The 8,718-nt window shown below is 37.8% G+C and overlaps 1 non-coding gene across 1 annotated transcript; it reads right to left on the reverse strand.

Moving 5' to 3' along the window:
- Positions 1-299: 299 nt before the first annotated feature.
- Positions 300-497, reverse strand: LOC120891112 (U2 spliceosomal RNA). The gene has a single exon (XR_005735533.2). It is a non-coding gene; the product is annotated as a U2 spliceosomal RNA (small nuclear RNA).
- Between the last annotated feature and the right edge of the window lie 8,221 nt (positions 498-8,718).

Genomic DNA, 8,718 nt, shown 5'->3' on the forward strand with positions numbered 1-8,718 from the left:
AGACAAAATAAATGAAAACATCCTTGTTTGACAGCCTAGTGCAAACTACAGAAATGCAACAGGAAGTAAGGTTGGGTAACTTATGCCCAGGATTGCTCTGCTGCAGGCATTCAGTCACCGTGGGTAAGTGGGAGGCAGATGCAGTAAGCCTGGAGTCCCTCTCTCAGGGGAGTCTGCTCCCTCCTGTACAGTAAGTTGCAGATTGGCCCCAAAGACACCAAGGGGTCTTCCAGTTGGAAGTCCTATTTTAATCAACTTCCTGACTTCCATTCTATCTTGGAGAGGAACAAAAGAAACAACTGAATTTATCCACAAATAAAGTGAAGCAATTTTTCTTCTGTTTCGAGGCTAAACATGTAAAATAGTCAACTGCCAGTGGTCAGACATGTAGATGAAAAACATGGACATCAAATAAAAACCTCAGGGTATGGGATTCCTTTTTAAACTGATAAGAACAGATACTACACTTGATCTTAGCCAAAAAGCCGAGAAGCGATGGGATTCCTTAAAAAAAATTATATAAATAGCCAGGTGGAGTGGCACATGCCTAGAATCCCAGAGACTTGGGAGACTGAGGCAGTACTCTTGCAAGTTTAAGTCTAGCCTGAGCAACTTAGGGATACCTTGTTTCAAAATAAAAAGGGTTTGAAATGGAGCTCAGTGGTAGAACTCTCCCGAGTTGAATCCCCAGTAACAACAACAACAACAACACACACAAAAAAAAAAAAAAAAAAAAGGAAGAAAGAAGTATTCAAGTAACAGATGATTACCTGACCAGAGAGAAAAATCAAACACACAGAAATTCATACTCTAAAAAGGCAGAGTTCTTCACTTCTCTAATTCTATCTCCTCCATAGGGTAAGTATAACTTTAAATAAAGAAAATTATTTTAATGAAGTTGACTTTAAAAATTGGCTTCTGTCCTAAGAACCAGAATGACCTTTTAATCTTTTGTCCTACCTTTTTTTCTTGTTATCATTTATTCCTTGATAGGCAGTATGTTTTCAGCTCTCCTGTTAACTAAGCCCTTATCTGAGTGGCAGGCATTATAAATTTAACTTGCATTCTTTAATAGCATTGTATAATAATTTGCAAGTCAATTGTTCTCTCTTTAGTGCTCTGAATAAGAGACACTGAAGGAAGTAGATCTTCGAGTTATAACACCTGGGTTAGAGCTTTTGTGACCAGTCACCCTGTCTCTTAAAGAGTCTTTGGTCCTGTGTCCTTTCCAGTTAAGAAAAAGAAGAAGAAAAGAAAGAAGAAAGGAGGGCTGGGGATGTGGCTCAAGCGGTAGCGTGCTCGCCTGACATGCGTGCGGCCCGGGTTCGATCCTCAGCACCACATACCAACAAAGATGTTGTGTCCGCCGAGAACTAAACAATAAAACATTAAAAATTCAAAAAAAAAATATAAAAAAAAAAAAAAGAAAGAAGAAAGGAAGGAAAGAAGGAAGGAAGAAAGAAAAAGGAGACCAGGTGCAGTGGTGCAAGCTTTTAATTGCAGTGACTTGGGAGGATGAGGCAAGAGGATCTGTATTTCAAAGCCAGTCTCAGCAATTTAGTGAAGCCCTAAGCAACTCAGCAAGACCCCGTCTCTAAATAAAACAAAAAAGAGGTCTAGATGTGGCTCAGTGGTAAAGCACCTCTGGGTTCATTCCCTGGTACCAAAAAAAAAAAAAAGAGGATTGGGGATTTAGTTTGTGGCACCCCTGAATTTGATCCTTGGCCCCTGGGGGGGGGGGGCAGGGAGAGAACCTTCCAAATCCTTCAGTTCTAAATCCATGGTTTTTGTTTTTGTTTTGTTTTGTTTTGGTACAGGAATTGACCCCATGCCTTAAGCATGCTAGGCAAGTGTTCTACCATTAAGCCCCCAACCATAAATTCTATGTTTTTATATTGAAGTTAACTTCTTTTAATGATACTCGAAGAAGAAAAATATCCAATTGAAATTATTGTCTTTTGCTGACTGTAAGCAGAATTAGTTTATTTGTGCTTTGGCAAATTGCTACTTCTATGGTTCTGTCTTTTGTTTCAACCCCAAAATGGTTTATTTCATATCTCGAACTTATATTCAAATGATTACATCTGATTTGTTTTGTATGTCAGTTAACCACTAAGCATATGTCATCACATCACTTAATTTATAACAGAACACAGATTTGCTGTGTTGGCTCCTCTAGTTAAAATAGAATCTAGTAATTTACAGTTACCCACAAAAAAATTCACAATGAAGAACACTAAATAACAATAAACAATAGCCAAGAAATTCTGGAGAGAAATAAAAAATCCAAAACAGATTTCTGTTTTTAAATATCATTTTATTAAAAAAGAAATGGTTACTATCTTTTCCCCTATATTTTACGTTGCATCCTGCTGTCCTCAAAGACAGCTTTAAGAACATACACACACACACACACACACACACACACACACAAATACATACAATTTCCATGTACTATTCAGTTTTGAAGGAATGGGATGATTGAATAGGCACAGAAGGAAAGAAATCAAGTTTGCTGTGTTTTCTCATTAAATTTCAAACCTCAGACTAAAGTAAAAACAAAAAAGATTTTAAAATAAATAAAAGAGGTAGAATAAATAATTACATATAAAATAAACTAATTAAAAGAGCCAGAATATTTTTGTATCTCTTGTATAATTTTTTTTGTGTGTGTGCGCGCTGGTGAGGAGGGTTTACAGAGAATCTAATGAAAGCTATGAGTTGTCTTTCTGGAAAGTTTATAGATGTACTTAAGTACCCCCAATTGTAGACATTCCATAAACTTCAGTTTAAGAATTTAGTTGTGGTGTTGTGGTGGAGATGAAAAAGTGTTGAGCAATATATTGAAGAAAAGATAGCCTCTTCAAAAAATGGTGCTGGGAAAACTGGAAATCCACATGTAACAAAATGAAATTAAGCCCCTATCTCTCACCATGCACAAAAGTCAACTCAAAGTGGATCAAGGACCTAGGAATTAAACCAGAGACCTTGAGCCTAAGAAGAAAAAGTAGACCCAAATCTCCATCATGTCAGATTAGGCCCCAACTTCCTTAATAGGACTCCCATATTGAGGGAAATAAAATCAAGAATCAATAAATGGGATAGATTCAAACTAAAAAGCTTCTTCTCAGCAAAAAGAAACAGAGAAATAAAGAGAGAACCTACCGAATTGGAGCCAATCTCTACCACAAACACATCAGATAGAGCACTAATCTCTAGGATATATAAAGCACTCAAAAACCTTAACACCAAAAAACAAATAACCCAATCAGTAAATGGGCCAAGGAACTGAACAGATACTTCTCAGAAGATGATATACAATCAATCAACAAATATATGAAAAAATGTTCAACATCTTTAGCAATTAGAGAAATGCAAATCAAAACTACTCTAAGATTTCAACACACTCCCGTCAGAATGCCAGCTATCAAGAATACAAACAACAATAAGTGTTGGCAAGGATGTGGGGGGAAAGGCACACTCATACATTGCAGGTGGGACTGTAAATTGGTGCAGCCAATCTGGAAAGCAGTATGGAGAATCCTTGGAAAACTTGGAATGGACCCACTATTTGACCCAGTTATCCCACCCCTCGATGTATACCCAGAGGACTTAAAAACAGCATACTACAGGGACACAGCCACATCAATGTTTATAGCAGCACAATCCACAATAGCTAAATTGTGGAAACAACCCAGATGCCCTTCAGTAGATGAATGGATAGAGAAACTATGGTATATATACACAATGGAATATTACTCAGCATTAAAAGAAAATAAAATCATGGCTGTTGCACGTAAATGGATGGAGTTAGAGAATATAATGCTAAGTGAAGTAAGCTAATCCCCCAAAACCAAAGGCCAAATATTTTCTTTGATATGAGGATGCTGACTCACAATGGCAATGGGGGCAGGCGGCATGGGAGGAATGGAGGAAATTTAGATAGAAAAAGGGGGAAGGAGGGGAAGGAAAGGGGTATAGGGTTAGAAAAGACGGCGGAATGAGTTAGACATCATTACGCTAAGTACATGTAAGAAGACACGAATGGTGTGAAAATACTTTGTGTACAATCAGTGACTTGAAAATTGCGCTCTATACGTGTAATATGAAGTGAATTGCATTCTGCCATCATAAATAACAAATTAGAATAAATAAGTAATTTAATTAAAAAAGTGTTGAACATTGTGATTCTGACTTTGCTACACATCTAATAGTGGTAAGCCAGACCTTTTGTATTCCAAAATATATTTTTAAAATATTTATATTTTAGTTATCTGTGGGCACAATATTTTTATTTATTTGGTGCTAAGAGTCGAACCCAGTGCCTCTCCCATGCTAGGGGATGCTCTTCCTCTGAGCCACAACCCAGCCCCCAAAATATTTAATACATAATTTTTGTATGGAGTAAACTAAATCCTATTTTTTTAAGTTAAAGAAAAAATTTATTGAAGACTTGAAAAACGATTCCTGAAAGACTTTTTCAGAAAATGGTAGCTATACAATGCATTGCATCTGTCATGTTAAAATGTGCATAAAACATAAACCAATACCATCAAAAAAGCCACCATTTGGTTGGGGTAGTGGCTTAGTGGTACAGTGCTTGACTCACATGTGTGGGGCACTGGGTTTGATCCTCAGCACCACATAAATAAATAAATAAAGTAAAAGTAAAAAAAAAAAAAAGCCACCATTCTTCAAAAATTGGAGCAAAGATATAATGCTTAAGGAATAACATGGATGACTCGCGAAGGATGGTTTTCTTATGTTAAGCACCATTTAAAAAAAAATGCACAGATGGATGAGTGTGTTGAGTTATACACACTGATTTAACCTTTGGCACTGGAATCAGATCATTTTGTCATATAGCATTAACATATATTATAAAAGTGTGTAGTGTCAAAGGAATAGAACCACCAGCATTCAAAAGCAACTTTGTCAACTAGGCAAAAACTCTATAACATGTCTCTCTGTTGTCCATCATTGAATATAACTGGTAGCAACTTTGAAATGAAATAAAAAAAAAAAAGAAAGGAGAAAGGAGCTGTAACCCTTTTATTTTCTCTGTTTAAATTCAAACAGAAAACAAACATCAATTCTGTTATATACTAACATCTTCAAAGTTCCTGTTTTCAATAAATTTATGAAGAAAATGTTAACAGATTTGGTTAAATAAATCTGTAGACCACTGTATCCTTCTCTAGAACAGAAGGGGAAAAAAAGCAAGGAAATCCTTTCATTGTATAACTAACTCATTTCCTTTTCAGAACTGGAACTTGTTGTGTAACACACACCGCTGTATATCTAAATCTATATATTCAACATCCTATGTGAGCCTGGGGAGATGTGGTGGCCCTTGGCTACCTAATTATGTAGTATGTTCACCTTTAAGATATTGTTGGACAATAGAAGAAACAAGAATTTCATGGAACACTCTCTGTTCCAGAATTATTTCAACAGATACCAAGTTAGAACCTTTAGAAGAATCACCGATGCTTATAAGAATCCAATGACTTCTATTGCTCAAAGCAGATCACTTCAGCTAATGTTAAAAGGAGGAATGTGTTGGCAGCTCATTAAAGACATGTTACCATTTACCCGTTCTTAAAAGGCAGTCTTTTAAGAAGATTTTGTTTAAACAAAAAAAAAAAGTGTAACAGGAGGCTGTAGTAATCTTGTGGAATGTGAAGTACATAAAGAGAGAACTAAAAAGAAAGAGAAAGAAACTGCATTAGGAGTGTGGCAAGGTTTTATTAAACCCATGTTGAGAGCGAACAAGCTGCTTCTCTAAGCAGCATCATGAATGGAGCTTTCTCCATCAAAGAAAGGCTGTATTATTGCTCAACAAATTCAGCAAAAAGATATGCAGTTTCATTTCAGAATTAAATTTTTTCTACCTTCCTCTTTGCTTTCCTTATTCCTGTGTGTGTGTGGCAGGGGAGGGGGTGCAGGGGCTCCACACAAGCTAGGGCTCTCTTTCTGAGTCTTACACCACATGCATCACCACACGGCCAGTTTCCATTTGCTCCGCTTGCTCTAATGAGAAAGGTCTTTGCTGCTATGAGTGGAAATCTCACTGTTTTACCATTTTGTCCAGTGATCTTCCTTCCTGTTCCCATCACCATCAGTGGGACTGACACCAGGAAAAGTTGACGGGAAACTGGTGAAGAAAGGAAGCCAAACAGGTTCTACAGAGGAACCAGAAGGCTTATACCTGGGCTAGCTCCAGAAGGCCTTTGGAGAGCAGTGAAGATCTGTTCTGCATTTCTGACTCCTTGGCTTCCGCCTTCAACCCACAGTGGTTTCTCCTTCCAGGGCACCATTCATTGGACACGCTTATTTGAATTATCTTTTCATTCATATGTCTCTGTTTCCTCAGCTAAATTAAAAGCTCTTTGATGGAAGAGACTAGGTGGTGGAAGATTGCAGCCATACCTTTGGCCTGCTCTACCCACTTCCCTATTCTCTTCCTTTGGTTTCTGTAATTTCTCCTTTCTCCATATGGCATTGATGGGGCTATTAATCACATTTCCCTTACTGCTGGGATCAAAATGATGGCTCATGGTACTAAGTAGAGCTAATCAAAGTTGTTCCTGGTATATATATATATATATATATATATATATATATATATATATATATATATATATGAGAGAGAGAGAGAGAAAGCATTTCTCTGTCCTTTGGAGTTGCTGAGTTGAGAGGATGTGAACCTGAGACTTTTGGTAATCCTCTTGCTTGCTAAGTAGAGAAAGCCTGAGCCCACATATAGAATGAAGACAGGAAGAGAAGAGCAAAGCCAAAAAGACAGGCAAATGGGATGTTATTTGAGCTCTTGAATCCATCAGGCTTTGAAATTGGATTGACTCCTAGCCTTTGTTTATATGAATCAAAATTGTTGTTTTGAATTGGGTTTCTATTATCTTAACCTTAAGAATTTTAACATAGACGCTTTCTTAATGCTCATAATGAACCTACAGCATTGTTGTGGTGCTGGGCATGTGGCAAGTGCTCCACAGGTGTCTGTTTCTGGAATTATGATTTATTAATAAAACTGATTGCCATTGTATCCTAGCAGCAGACAAAAATCTTCAGAAAACATGGCAAAAAAGCATCAGGAAAACATATTTTAATACTGTATCAATCCTCACATGATATCACACATTTGGGTAAGGGTGGAGCAGGAAGGGGGAGATGGGGTAAGCACAGAGGTGACAAACCACAGCTTCTCCAGGCAGGCACTGGAGGGTCTGTATCCTATGTCTGCTGCCTGACATTTGACTTCAGAACAACCATGTGTCAGTTTCTTCCTAGAGGAAAGGGAAATAGCAACAGTATCCATAGTTCTCTGGATCCTGAGGATTGAATCTAAGGTAATGACCACAGTGTTGTGGGGGGCTGTGAGTATCCAGCACAGTCTGGTTATAATTACCAGCGTTTTTTGAAAGAGATACTGTTATGGATTTAATTTCAAAAAAATCCTAGGATTATTATTTTTTTTAAACAGAGCTGGGAGACCCCTTGAAAGCAAGAAGTACTTACCTCTCGTTTTATGTTCTCCCCCTACCCCCCGCAAATATTAGAAATTAAAGACTCCTGTGGTCCCCATAGCCTGTCTTTGGTTGGATGCAAATTAAGAAGCTGAGACCAGGATAGATTCCTCTGTATAAGAAGGGGATGGAATGTACAGTCCTGTTCTATATTCTAGAAATTTCCTGGGAAATGTTGGGCATCATATTCATTAAATGGAAATATAGGTCTTGAGTGTGCCTGTAGAAAGGAAAAGGCAGAGAGGTTCTTTCCAAAGGGAAGAAAAAAAGATTTGAGCATCTGGTAGAGGGAAAAAGGAGTTTGGGTGTGGCAGGAAAGTGTTTTGAAGATATTTTAAGGATGTTTTACAGATGATATGTAATGCAACTCAACCTACCCCTGCCCCCCAAAAATTATCAGTAAAGATCACCATTGCTATTCTAAGTCTTTGTAATTATTCTAAAGGAGTTTGGCATATTACAATACAGGCCAGTGACCTCTTGGGCAGATCCTGAGCCCAGGAAGCCTGATTCCATTTGTGTTGTAGCTGGATGAACAAACAGGGTCCCAGAGAGGCTTAAGGATTTGTCTACAGACCTAATTCACAGCAGAGCCAAGACTACTCAGATATCTTGATTCCTATTCCACCGATCTTTCTACAAAATGGCACTGGATCCTCTTTGCCCACATCCATACTTACTCTCCATGTTGAGTAAGCTGGAATGTGGTCAGTCCAACATATTTCTGCCTGGGCCTGCACACTGAGCCTGTGCTCACAGATGCTGTGTTGTGATTGAGTGTCCAAAAATTCCAGCCCTGATTTGACCATGTAGTGTCTGTGAAGCCTTGGAAAAGTCACAGCCTCTCTGTACTTTGTTTTCTACAGGTGGAAAATGGGAGTTAAGGCTGCCTTACCCTCTCAGTGCCATTGCTGGGATGGAGGGTGGGGCTGTGTAAGCTGCATGCAAGACAGTAAATACTAGACGTGTCTATTAAGTGATCATTTCTATTATTATTTGTTATACTTCCCAGTACAGTATTTCTTAGAAGATATGTTTCCCATTTTTATACTCCCTGATATTCTGGCTCACAAGAAAAATCTTTTCTTTCATCATGTAATACATAAAATCAAAATAGAATTTAAACATTAAGGATTATATTTTATACATAATTCCTTAACTCAGAGTTATG

The sequence above is a fragment of the Ictidomys tridecemlineatus genome, chromosome 11 (assembly GCF_052094955.1).
Source record: "Ictidomys tridecemlineatus isolate mIctTri1 chromosome 11, mIctTri1.hap1, whole genome shotgun sequence".
NCBI lineage: Eukaryota > Metazoa > Chordata > Mammalia > Rodentia > Sciuridae > Ictidomys > Ictidomys tridecemlineatus.